This window comes from Pleurodeles waltl, chromosome 1_2 (assembly GCF_031143425.1).
Source record: "Pleurodeles waltl isolate 20211129_DDA chromosome 1_2, aPleWal1.hap1.20221129, whole genome shotgun sequence".
Classification (NCBI taxonomy): Eukaryota; Metazoa; Chordata; class Amphibia; order Caudata; family Salamandridae; genus Pleurodeles; species Pleurodeles waltl.
The window spans coordinates 923,316,462-923,331,109 of NC_090437.1; positions in this window are offsets into that span (position 1 = coordinate 923,316,462).

Genomic DNA, 14,648 nt, shown 5'->3' on the forward strand with positions numbered 1-14,648 from the left:
CTGAAGGCCAGGTTCAGGTGCCTCCATATGACAAGTGGTTCCCTATTCTACTCACCGAAGAAGGTGTGCCATATCATCATCGCCTGCTCGATGCTTCACAATCTTGCATTGCGACGCCAGGTGCCTTTTCTGCAGGAGGATGGTCCAGATGACGGTGTTGTGGCAGCTGTGGAGCCTGTGGAGCCTGTGGACAGTGATGAGGAGGAAGCTGAGGAAGAAGACAACGACAACAGAGAGTCAGTCATACAGCAATATTTCCAGTGACACACAGGTGAGAACACTTTCATTTTTACCATTACATTCACTGTCACAGGTCTTCCTCTATCCTGTGTGTAATTTCATAGCATTATTTGGTAATTGAGTTGTACCTTTCCATTACGGTTTCACAGGTATGGTTACCAACGTGTGTTATCTGCTTGCATCCTTCAAGGACTTGTGATGTGTGACATAGGTATGTTGGCTTTACAACTAGAAACGCATTTTGACCTTGTCATTGATAATACATTTTACCAAATCATAGACTGACTCCAGATGTTTTTGTGGTTCAAGGGTGTTTATTGAAGTGCTAAAAAATGGAGGGGTGTTGTACTATGGTGATGGGGGACGGTGGAGGAATGTCCATGGCAGAGTCCAGTCCATTGGTCACACAGGTGCACTGGCCATATGGGCAAAGGAAGTGGAGCTGGGGCAGTTAAAGTATGGACAGGGTAACAATGTGGGACAGTGGGAGGACAATCAGGGTGGTCTCATTTCCTGGCGGGGTCTTGCCATCTTGGTCTGTCCTGTTCCTGGATCTCAGTGACCGCTTGCGTGGTGGTTGTCCGTCTGCAGGGGGTGGGGTGCTGGTGTGGTGGTCCTGTGGCGGGGCGTCCTGTCCACTAGCGCCAGCAGAGGTGGTGGGCAGTTCATCATCCATGCTAGTCTCAGGGGCCCCTTGGAGCGCCACGGTGTCCCTCAAGGTCTGCTGTATGTCCTTCAGCACCCCTACGATGGTGCCCAGGGTAGAGCTGATGGTCCTGAGCTCCTCCCTGAACCCCAAATACTGTTCGTCCTGCAGGCGCTGGCTCTCCTGAAACTTGGCCAGGACCGTCGCCATCGTCTCCTGGGAGTGGTGGTATGCTCCCATGATGGAGGAGAGGGCCTCGTGTCCGCCCCCTGTCGCACAGCAGCCCTCCCAGTTCCCCTGTGTTCCTGTGCCTCCGTCCCCTGGACAGTGTGCCCACTACCACTGCCCCCAGGTCCCTGTTGTTGTTGGGGTGATGGGTTATCCTGGGTTCCCTGTAGTGGTGAACACACAGCTGATTGACGTGTCCTGGGTAGGGAGGTATGGGCCCGCTGGGTGGGTGCTGTGCTGGTGTTACCAGAGGGTGGAAGGTCAGTGTTGGGCTGTGCCTGTGCAAGGGAAACTGACTGTCCCGAGGCCCACGATGTTCCGGGCTGGTTATCAGGATCCAGTAGGGCAGAGCTGCTATCGTCACTGTGGGCCTCTTCTGTGGGTGGAGTGGAGTTGTCTGGACCCTCCGGTGTGGTGACGGTCCTTCATGATCCTGCAGGGGCATAAGTGCATGATTATTGCATGTTTGTGTGTAATGGTGTGCAATGGGTGGCTGACCGTGTACACCAGTGCAAGCATTCCTGTGGGGGGGCTTGTGTGATGATGTTTGGGGGGGTGTACTTGGTATGTGCAGTGAGCATGCTTTGGCGATGGGTGTCCATACTTTGTTATGTCATGCAGGGCTTGGTGTAGGGATGTGTGGTTTGTGTTATTAGTACATTAGTGAGGAGTTGGAGTGATAGGGGAGGGTGTGAGGGTGGGGGTGTGTGATGGCATGCAGGTAGGGTGGGATATCTGATAGTTAAGATTTGACTTACCAGTTTCCATTCCTCCACTGACTCCTCCGAGGTCCTCTGGATGCATGATGGCCAAGACTTGCTCCTCCCATGTTATTAGTTGTGGGGGAGGAGGTGGGGGTCCGCGCCAGTCCGCTGAACCGAAATGTTGTGGCTGGAGACTGCTGAACGCACCTTCCCCTTAGGTCGTTCCACCTCTTCCTGATGTCCTCCCGATTTCTTGGATGCTGTCCCACAGCGTTGACCCTGTCGACGATTCTGCGCCATAGCTCCATCTTCCTGGCTATGGATGTGTGCTGCACCTGTGAGCCAAATAGCTGTGGCTCTACCCATAGGATTTCCTCCACGATGACCCTGAGCTCCTCCTCGGAAAACCGGGGGTGTCTTTGGCATGCCATGGGGTGGTGTAGGTGATGTGTGGGGTGGTGTATGTGTTGATGAGTGTGGTGATGTGTAGTGGTGTGTGGTGTTTTGTGCGTGGATGTTGTGTGGGTGAGGGTGTTGTGTGCCTCTGTGTGGTGGGGTTGTCTATTCTGTGCTCTCTCTCTGGCCTTCGTCTCTATTTTTTGGTCATAGGGGTTTGTGGGTGATTTGGGTGTGTTTTATATTGTGTTGGGTGTGTGGGAGCGGTGTGTGTATGTGTATCAAATTGTCCAATGTGGCGGTGTTTTGGAGAAGTATGTGTATTTTGAGCGTGGCGGTGTGTACCGCCAATGGAATACCGCGGCTGAAAGACCGCCGCGTGGATTCGTGGGTCGTAATAGCATGGGCGTGTTTCTGTTGGCGTGGAGGTGGAGGTTTTGTTTTCGCCAGTTTAACACTGACCTTTGTTGTGGCTGACTTGTGTGGGTGTCTGAATTTCGGCGGATTCCGAGATGTGGGTCATAATAGCTGTGGCGGAATCCCGCCGTCGCGGCGGTGTATTGGTGGTCTTCTGCACGGCGGTGAGCACCTTTTACCGCCAATGTTGTAATAACCCCCTCTGTGTCAATGGGAAAATGTATTCGTACATATGGCCTTAGTGACTGTTTTTTAAATGTCCTATAACAGGGTGCAGGTTACGCTCAGAAACTACTCTTAATATGTTTACTCATCCTTGCATCTGCCTTTGAGAGAAGATTCCATGTTTTACCACCATGCTGTAAAAGCAGGGATGCCTGTTGTTATTATTTGTCTGAGTCAGTGCTGGTCTAATAATTGGTACCAGAACTGGAGAAGAGTCTTTCTTGGCGTGGCTCATATGCTCAGTGGAGTCATTGTTCATTGGGCTATTCGCTGCCTTTCTGAGGACAAGAAGCTTAAGTCTGTGGTGCATGCCTGGGAACTCAGTGGTCCTAGAGCCAGAGGTCCAGGAAGCCCACAAGTCGCCCACTGCAACCAATGCAACCCTACCCTTTGTAAGGCTACAAATTGTTGATTGACCTTTTGCACTGTCTGTGGAAATCACCAAATCTATCACGATAATGGGAACTTCTAAGTAGAATTAGCTAGGTTGTGACCACCTAAGTAACAGAACCAGTAAGTGCCCAATGCAATCAGTGGCACCATTTGAGAAAGTCGCAAACTGCTTGGAATTAATAAATACTTTAGCCTGCTTGAAGAAATTTCAACTCCCAGAACATGCCCAGCACAATCTTGCATGGCTGTTATAAGAGCTCATTGAGCCCTGACCAGATAGCACACATTAACATTGCCTGCTGACCCTCTGTTGCATTCCAGAAAATCTGCAAAGAGGCAACCAGTGGCTGAAGGGACCAATGCACAGCTCCTCTTTAAAGCTGGTGAGGTTATTTTCTAATGCGTTGGTTATTTTACCTCCTGGGGCAGCACTCTAGGACAGCACACACATGGAGGTGATTTCTCCTATTCGGTCTGGCACTTTAGAGGTATTTACCCAAAGAGATCATTTGCTGATCAACAGCTCTAAAAGCTGTTAGTGCTCATTCTGAAGAGGCTGGCTACCTTGCCTATAAAGGGATCCATTTTATGGCTCATCTGAATGCACCAGTATACTGAGCATTTGCATTCCATTTGTGGAAACCACTAATGCTTTTAATGATCTCTGATTCTGCTAATCGGGCCGTTTGTGACTTCAAGTTAGGTTTTGTACATATTGCCCTTAATGTTTACGTGTTAGGTATGCTCTGTTTATATCAACAGAAGTCAAGGCACTCGTGAATAAGAAAACATTAATTCAGTAGTCCATGTGTATAGGAAATCAAATCCTCTTCAAAGCATTCAAGATCCGAAAGGCCGTGAAAGGTTAGCATGATTCAAATTTATTCTTTGAGATGAGTATTAAGGCATTAATACTGCTGACTGGAATCTTATCGGGTTTCCACTACACGTTATGGGGTGACTTTTCTTTAATACCAGATAAAGAGGTGTATAAACACACCCCTTATGACTGTTTACGATCCGCGCGGGTTGCTTTTATTGAAAATGTCTTTGAAACTACATAACAGTTTTTTCAGCATACCGGTTTCCTTAATTTTGTTTAAATTATCAAACGGAGCCCTGATGAAGTCACAGGGATCATTTTCTTCCACGACAAAACACGTGTTGGCTGTTGTCTGTTCTAAAAATTATGAATATCTCATCTCAAAGAATAAATTGGAATCATGCTAACCTTTCACGGCCTATCGGATCTTGAATGCTTTGAAGAGGATTTGATTTCCTATACACATGGACTACTGAATTAATGTTTTCTTATTCATGAGTGCCTTGACTTCTGTTATTTTGTGCTGTTTTTCTCTTGAGAAAACATTGGAGGAGGGGGAGGTCCTCTTGCCAGGAGCACCGTGCCTTAGATTAGGTGTTTTGTATAATATCCTGGAATTCATTTGTGAGAGCTTCAGTCCTTTCATTTCTCTCCCGTTGTTGTTCTATTGTTTACATTCAATGCTCTGTTTATATGTTGTACCCTTATGTTTTTTGTGTAATTAATCAAATTATGTTTTGAATGATGATGACTGAAGGGACCATTAGCATTTGGTAACCTTGAAATTTGCATCTTCTGGTGAGCTGCACCTCATGTCATTTGAAGCTTTTGTCCTGAAGACAACTTTTTCAACTTCAGATTCCCATGTGGCACATTCAAACCAAGACCAGGTGCATTATGTTTCCTAATAATTCAAGAATAAGAGCCAGATTTAGCTTTTGATGTATGTATGGAGAAGAGTCCACTGGGATGGCAGAGGACATTACCTCTACCATCTCAATGATACTTTAACTGGCAAATTATGAGATGACCAATGGCAACATGGTCATCTATGGACATTGAATCTACTACCAGACAATCTCTGTCTTTTTTCTCACCCTTGCAGGTTCTTGCTTTCTCCCTTTGAGACAGTTTTTGTTGTTCTCTCCCTCCATCCTTCCAATCAGTGCTCTTGCAGTTGGTAAATATTTGATGCAGTACCTTTCTCCAAAAATAAGTGCTGATGCCACCCCATGGCAACCACCAGCTCAAATTAAGAACTGGAAGTAGCTGCCTCACCATCTTGACAATCCTCTGAGACTGGAGGTGCATCTACCACAGTTGCAAGCACCTTAATTAATACCCACCCTTTAATTAAACAAACTGAAGTTAAGGATCTCGTGTAGTCCCTGACATTGGACTGTCTTTTTATTACGGAGACATGGGCAAGAAAAGATTCAGGACCCGACATCATGGAGGTGGTTCTGCCGGGCTATTTTATCGCTAAATGTGACTGCCCCTCTAGGAAGTGTGGGGACTTGGCCATTATTTTTAAGGATTCCTTGAACTGCATACTTGAGCACATGGTGAATGTGAAGTGGTATGTTTTTAAGATAAAATTAATGATAACGTTACCTTCTCAGCCCTTTTGGTTTACCGCCCCCCAGTCTCACATGCTTGTTTCTATTGCCTTGCAATCACTTTTTGGAACCTTTTTTAGCTCATTTGAGTTTTGCTGTCCTTGGGGATTTTAACTGCTATTTAGAGTCTTCCACTTGTTGGAACTCTACATCTCTCTCTAACCTTATAGCCAGTCTGGATTTTTAGCCATTAGTCCACTCTCCCAAACATATGGCAGGACATATTCTTCATGGCATTTTCACCAATTGGAATTAGGAATACTATATCCTCAGTTCGTCTGATCATCTGGCTGTGGCCTTTGTGGTAACCCTTCCTTATTATTCAGTTGGTACCTCCCACTTGCTGAGTCTTCCCCATTGGAATAGGAACTGGGATAAGGTCTCTGGCAAGGATATGCAGCTTTCTCTGACAACCTCTTATTCTCATCTGGCCTTTTTTTCAGGCCTATCTGCGGAGGACTTTGCCAGCTGGGTTAATGTGCAATAGAGACTATTGATCCACTGGAAACAAACTAATTCCTCAGTTTCCTGGTTTCCAGAGCAGATTAAAGAACTTAGCCGAGCTCTATCTCACTACTGCCTACTCCTTCTGAAAGTCTGGGGAAACATGTGAATCAGGAACATATGAAATCTATTGACACTCATGATCTTCTTGATAGATCTCAGACTGATTAATGCGGTCTTCCACAAGCAGCTGGTCAATCCCCAACAGCATCTAGGCATGGAAGGCAACGCACTCAGTCTTCTGCACTTGGATAGGGTGCAAGTTGTAAGTTGTGGACAGCTTAGGGTTAAAGGCTTTCAGGCTTCCGTGTGGGGTCCCCACAGGGCTTCTCAGTCAAAACTACTGTTAGAAATGGGGTCTTTGGTTGACAGTCAGGTCACCCCCTGTTCAAGCAAGGACCCTCACTCTAGTCAGGGTAAAAGAGAATCACCCTCAGCTAACCCCTGCTTACCCCCTTGGTAGTTTGGCAGAGCAGTAGGCTTAACTTCAGAGTGATAGGTGTAAAGTATTTGTACCAACACACACAGTAACTTAATGAAAACACTACAAAATGACACAATGAAATATTTATCTAAACAAAACAAAACCAAAACGACAAAAATTCGACATACACAAGTCAAGTTATACATTTTTAAAGATTAAACTAAAAAATAGCGCTTAGAAACACAAAATGCTTCGATGAGGTTTTAACACAGAGTCGTGACGGAGTCGTTCTCAACAAGCCGACACCAGCGGCGCCGGACACGGAGTCGCGTAGACCCCCAAGTACAGTACCTTTGGTGAAGAGTGAAAACAAGTTGATGCCGAAGTCGGGGATCGCGGCGTCTGTGCGAAACTTTGAATCCGCGCACGTCGAGCAGCGTCGGTCACAACGTGGTGCAGTGACTTCCATGGAGTTGCTAACTTCAGCGGGGCTGCAGCGGCGTTGGGCCTGCGAAGATCGTTGCGTTCCTGGGAAGGTCACGGTGTCAGGTGCAGGCGGTGTCACCGGATTCAGCAGCGGCGTCGGTCCGAAGTCGTCAGAAGTCGATTTCCCTGGATTTCCACTAGCTTTCCTTTCAAGGGCCCAGGGACTGGATAGGGCACCATTTGTCAAAGCAGGAGTCTCTCCAGAGACTCCAGGTGCTGGCAGAGAGAAGTCCTTGCTGTCCCTGAGACTTCAAACAACAGGAGGCAAGCTCTAAATCAAGTCCTTGGAGATTTCTTCACAAGATGGAAGGCACACAAAGTCCAGTCTTTGCCCTCTTACTCTGGCAGAAGCACCAACTGCAGGATAGCTCCACAAAGCACAGTTCCAGGCAGGGCAGCACTTCTCCTCAGCTCTTCAGCTCTTCTCCAGGCAGAGGTTCCTCTTGTTTACAGAAGTGTTCTAAAGTCTGAGGTTTTGGGTGCCCTTCTTATACCCAATTTCTCGTTTGAAGTAGGCCTACTTCAAAGCAAAGTCTCTAGTGAATGTGAAATCCTGTCTTGCCCAGGCCAGGCCCCAGACACTCACCAGGGGGTCGGAGACTGCATTGTGTGAGGACAGGGACAGCCCTTTCAGGTGTAAGTGACCACTCCTCCCCTCCCTCCTAGCACAGATGGCTCATCAGGAAATGCAGTCTACACCCCAGCTCCTTTTGTGTCACTGTCTAGTGTGAGGTGCAACCAGCCCAACTGTCAAACTGACCCAGACAGGGAATCCACAAAGAGGCAGAGTCACAGAAATGGTATAAGCAAGAAAATGCTCACTTTCTAAAAGTGGCATTTTCAAACACACAATCTTAAAATCAACTTTACTAAAAGATGTATTTTTAAATTGTGAGCTCAGAGACCCCAAATTCCACATGTCCATCTGCTCCCAAAGGGAATCTACACTTTAATCTGATTTAAAGGTAGCCCCCATGTTAACCTATGAGAGGGACAGGCCTTGCAACAGTGAAAAACTAATTTAGAAATATTTTACTGTCAGGACATATAAAACACATTACTATATGTCCTACCTTAACCATACACTGCACCCTGCCCTTGGGGCTACCTAGGGCCTACCTTAGGGGTGTCTGACATGTAGGAAAAGAGAAGGTTTAGGTCTGGCAAGTTCGTACACTTGCTAAGTCGAATTTACAGTTAAAACTGCACACGCAGACACTGCAATGGCAGGTCTGAGACATGATTATAGAACTACTTATGTGGGTGGCACAACCAGTGCTGCAGGCCCACTAGTGGCATTTGGTTTACAGGCCCTGGCACCTCTAGTGCACTTTACTAGGGACTTACTAGTAAACCAAATATGCCAATCATGGATAAACCAATTACATACACATTTTGTAAAGGAGCACTTATACTTTAGCACTGGTTAGCAGTGGTAAAGTGCCCAGAGTAACAAAAACAGTAAAATCAGAGTCCAGCACACATCAACAACCTGGGGAACAGAGGCAAAAAGTTAAGGGAGACCACGCCAATGATGAAAAGTCTAACAACTACCTTTTTTAATCTTTATGTCTCATTACTGACAGCTCTGGTTCACTCCTTTGGTTTTCAAGTGCTGTCTTAACAGCAGATGACACCCAAATGATTCTGTTGATAACAGACAGTGTACCTTTGGTGGCAGACAGGTTTAAGAAATCTATGGTGGGAATTGATAATTAGATGAAATTTTCTGAAACTAAATGGTGCTAAAACGGGGGTGTTGGTGTTTGAACTTAGCTGTCTATCGGGCCAGAATTATGATGGCCGAAGCCTTGTGGTCCTCTTCCCACACCGCTGAGTCAGCTAAGAATTTAGGAGTAATTTTTTACAACTCTTTGACTTTTAACCTGCAGGATAATTGTACCCCCAGCACTTAATGTTATATTATCAGATCTCTGAAAATGGTCTGCCCATTCCCTCTGGCAGAGCTCTGTAAATCAGTGACTGTTGCTTTGATCTCCTGCCGCCTCATGCATGGCCTTTCTTTCACTGCACCAAATGGATACTAGGTTTTTTTCAGCCCACCTTTCAGTGGTACGTCCCCAACAGACCGCTTCTTTCCGTGTTTAGAACGAAGGTGGTGGTGCCCAAACTTCGCAGAATCAGTTTGGGGGCGGTCTTTTTTTCTTATGCTATAGCCAAATTGTGGAAAATCGTACCCTTGCATATCACGGGATCTGAAAAGTTTTCTGTCTTTCACAAACATCTGAAAACTTGGCTTTTCTCAACTTAGCCCCTTGGTATTCGCATGCTGACTCCCTTGACCGTACTACTGTTCAGATGACTATAGCGTCTTCCGCCTTCCGGTTTAGCCACACTTTAGAAACTTTCTTTCATTTCATTTCATTCTTTTCTTTCCCTTCCTAGAAGGGACTCACATCTTAATTTGAGGACTACTGCTGTGGCACATAAATGATGAAAACAGAATGTAAGCTTTGCAGTGTGTTTAATTGAGTTTTCCCCTAATAGATTCCACATTTACCCAGAGAGTTTAGGACCACGAGGAATCCTTGCACAAATACCCAGAGCTCAGGTTTTGATTTCTGGAATAAATGACACGATCTCCACTTTGCTAAAAAGAGAAACCAGCAATTGACGACTCCGGAACAAAACTATGCTGTTAAACATCACTTATTATTATGGTTAGCAATTAAAAATGAAGTGTTTTCACTACCGCGTTATTCATGACTTTTTAATAGCCGCCAGCATGCCTGGATACCTTAATCCGACCACACAGCTCATCTTGGAGGACGCGGATGAATGTCATGCTGAAAATGAGGAGACGGCCACTGAAGCCGGATGTTCATTAGCATACGTTGATAATTTAAAATCCACTGATGTGTAAGAATAATTTCATGTGCGAATAAACAACATGTTGCACTTAGATCATAACTGAAACCTAAAAGTGGCGATAACGTTCTCTAGAAAAAAAAACAAGATGAAAATGAGTAACTTCACAAGTTGCTTCAGGAATGGTGATCACTTCTCTGCAAACCTCCCCCACACGCAGGTTTACAGGCAAGTGAACACTTGTTACATGACAGTAAATTAATGACCTCACGTGTTTTTTCACGAGTGTAGAGGACGCAATTACGACCAAAGCTGCTGACTGAGGAGCTGGGTTACCCGGTTCGCCCATCGGTGTCAGCTCAATAATCAATATCCTCTGATTTTGGACCAATAACTTAACTTCCCTGTGTCTGAAAAATGTATGTGAAATTGGGTAAGTAACGGGTGCACATGTAAAGCGCTCCAAATCCTTCGCGTCGATTTCGCTCTATATAGAACTGCAAAAAAACACTTCTTCTGTTGTTATCCTTGATCGCAGATTTGCTCACGTTGGTGAAAAAACCTTCTCAATGAAGAGAGTCGAGTGATCTCAAACTGTCGATAGAATTGTACTACAATTGGGTGGGGTGGAATAGGTCTCTTCCTCCTTACAAAGTGGAAAGACAGAGCAGGAGACGGTTCTTTGCACTAGGGTGGGTGGAGGGTGACAACAAACAAATATACATGGCAACATATTAAAGGAGGAACGTGGAAGATTTAACTGAAAAAAATTGAGAGAATGTATTTTCCCCATTAACGTATTTTGCAGCAAAGGCATTTTCAGGTGGGAGACAGCCAAAGCAAAGCCACGTTTGCTTCGAAAATTGACAGTCTCCCTCAGAATCAAGGCGATTGGCATGAATGAAAATCCTGGCAGCCCTCTATCCCTCGTGCACCTTCTTTCAATGAATAGTCTTTTTGATTGACTGGGTAGCAGCTAACGTTGACCAGTGATAGAGCGTTCCGTACTAGTAATTTACCTGTATTTTGGACGCTCTTTGGCCGCTGAATCTTTTGGCTAAGTGGGACCCTCTCCACCCTTAGTCAGTCAATTTAATCAAATCAATAATCAATAACGAACGTAAGCAATGCCCTGATCAACATAACACTTAACAATTAATCCAGAATACATTTCGGCGAACCCTGACCTTTCAGTCAGGAATAACCACACCAGTTTATTCAAAGTTAGTGAATTTATTTCCCTATATTAACAAAGCTAGCACAATATAGATGTGTCTCAACACCAAATGATAAACATAAATGAACATTAATAGCTGTCCATAACGGCGGAACAGGTGCAATCTATGCAGCATTTGAATAACAAGGCATTCGATAATAGCAATGCAAATCACTAAAACTATAATCTGTAATGAGCTAATTGCATACATTTAGTCAGCATAACAAGGTCTCAAATTGCATCGTGCAACAAAAAAAGGAATCCTCATTTAACCTCAAATTAGCATCGGCATGTGGGACTTCATGCAAAAACAATTTAGCAACATTAATTTAGAAAACTCCTAACTAGGGCTCTTATCAAAATCAGCAGTTGGTTACCTAAAAGAAACACAATGCAATTGTACAATTTCCTTTCATATTTACCAATTACAATCAGCATTCAAGGAAGTCTTCGTCTCACAGGTACCGTTTCTCGATCAGCATGGGACGGGGCAAAGGGGCAGGGGTGGACGGGGCAATTTGCCTCACGGCGGCAAGATAAAACTACTACTTCATGCAAAGGGCATTTCAAAGTTAAAGTCTCTAGGGTAAGAATCATTTAAAGTCTCTTTCTCTCGATTAGAGAAAGCATCAAAGTCTCTCAAAATGGCGTCGCAGCAAGGTGGGCCATAATAGCTGCAAAATGGCGGGTAACGGCAATAATGGCTGTAATGGCTGGTAATGGCTACCTTCTTCTCGTGCACCTGGTTTAAATAGACAACAGTTCAAATCCAGTGGGGTCTTCCATTGGAGGGTTCATAGGTTGGCTTCAAATTGTCCAATCAAAAACAACAGTTCTCAAGCTTTTACTTAAGCATACATTATCCTTGGAGACGGGTACGCAAGTTGCAACATTTTATACCAATTAACTCATTTTCAGAGCCTCCATTGTCCGCACCTGCAGATTGACCTTGGAGCAAAGAGAAAAATGCCAGGCTGGCACGAAACCTTAAGATAAGCATGTGAACGATCTCAGTGGAAAAGTACAGCTTCAAGCAAAAATACACGTTTAATAGCACATTGGAAAAATACGAGCATCCAAACCGTGAGACAAGGCAACTAGGCCGAAGCCTCCACTAAAGTAATGCTAAGCTAAAACATTTCAAGTAAGCAAATCGTAGCACATGTTTATGATTATGTCGGATTAGTGCAATTCTAATACATCACGTTATATAAAGCACGCTTATAAATGTTGGCAAACTACTCTGAGGGCACATTTTGTCCCCGTACAATCTTTATTAGTTCGGTTAAAGTCACACATGATTATTGCAGCACTACGTTTAAGCACTAATAAATGAAAAACCTTCATTTCAGCTTCATCAATCCCTCCTCTGATGACTACTTGTCATCACACAAAACTATTCCCACAAATTTTATTCCATTAAAATTCTGTCAGTTCTCTTTTCCTTTTAATTCCCCTAGTTTTCGCTTTGTATTCTTCTGCCATTATTTTCATCATTTTCTCTTCCTTCCTTCTTTTAATTCTTTCCATAATCATTATTATTCCCCTTTTTATTCCCCAAATTCCAAATATGCAAATCAGTACTATTACAATTCCCTGTATTATTTTTAGTAATATTCCATTCCAAATTCCCCCAATCCAATTTCCCACTGAAGCAAGTCCTTTTCCAACCTTCTCCCACACTCCTGGTTCTTTCAGTTCCTTCAAATCTGCACTCTCTTTTGTTAGATTAGCAAGCATAGTTTTAATTTTCACACTGTTGTCGGGAATATACGTGCAACAGTGGCGCGCACCAAGCATTTTGCAAACGCCGCCATCCTTTGCTAAAAGAATGTCTAAGGCAAGCCTGTTTTGAAGAGTCATAGCTCTTTCCGCTGCAAGTTCAGCATCTATCAGGATTATAGCACCTGAAAACTTTGTCAACATGTTATCCACTATAGTAGACAACTTTCTTATTTTGATGGAATTCAGCACAACTCCCAACGAAGGAATCATGGCTCCAAATATATCTCCTACCACAGCAGCTGCGGTCTCTCTTTTCTGGATACGATGGGATCCAGATGTCTTTGGAATCATCGATAGGTCATCCAGTTGATAAACCTTTGGGAACACTATACCCAAATAACATCTTCCCCACCATCCCTTTGGAAGACGATAATAGGCATTATACCCACAAATGTAATATACACCTGGAATGACAGGGTCAAGTCCGTTCATCATGAATGTCCATTTGGCCTTAAAGATAAACGTATGTTTACACTCACTCGCTCCTACGAAAATGTTATCATAATAAGATTCACCTCGATATATACAAAATTTCCCTACATGCCAAGCATATAAAGCAATTCTCCCTTGTGTCTTTATTGCGGCAAAATCATAATTATCTACTGAAGTCCTCTTATGTAGCTCTTTTTCTAATTTCGCATTCATTTGTGCCCTTCTATCATCTGTGCGATCTAAAAAGCTTATTTCTACTGCAGAGAGCGAGCAGGTAAGGTTTTCCCTATGAGCGTGAGCCGTTTCAAAAGGTTGCATTGGCTCGAAAAATTCCCTCATTATTTTAGCATCCCAATCTTTAGCAATCTGACTTAGCTGCGCTATTATAGGAACATATGCAAAGGTAACATCATAATTCGAGTAAAAATACTGTATGTTAGTTTGACCATAAAATCTAGACATTACTATACTACATGTAATCCCGTATGTAAGAGGCATGTGGTGATAAGTCACCCCTTCCTTTACTGATGTCGGTATCTGTGTACACACATAACAATCTTTTGCATCCATAGTCTCAACATATTCTGTTAGCAAGCGATAGAAAACATTATACGAAAGTTCTTTCTTATCATGCAAGTGTCTCTCATCTAATTCTAGTCTTTTCAGTGCGGTTAGTTCAGTGACAGTAACAGGAGCAAAAGTAGAAGCATCAATTTTCTCATTCTCACCCTTACCATGCATTCCAAGCACTATTGCCATTATTATTAGTACACATGCAATTACCAAGCCTACACACACATATTTACAATATTTATTTCTACTATTTTGCGTCATGATCTGTATAGAATCAGAGAGCTAGAAGCACCTATAAAGAAACTATTTAGCAATTCAGTTACAAAGCTGAACGAGCGCAATGTTCACACCGTCTTCTTCAAGAGGCCAGTCACTTATCGGTTAGCAGCATTTGTCTCAATTCGGCAATAACTCAGTTCGGCAATAACTCGTTTTTTTTTTTTTTTTCAAAGTTAGCACGTTGTCTCAAATCGTGTTTAAGAGTCAATCAGGTTTTCAAAGTCTTATCAAGTTAGCAAATGTCTCATCCGGTTTAGCAATGTCTCAGCTGGTTGTATCACGTTAGATTATAGCAAGCAATGTCATTTATTACCCTTTCAATCGACAGAGTCCATAAAACTTTTCTTTTCTATGGGTATCTCTTCTTCTTCGTTCTCGAGGCTAAGAGATACAAATTCGTCAGTCCAATCGTCATTGACTACATATGCC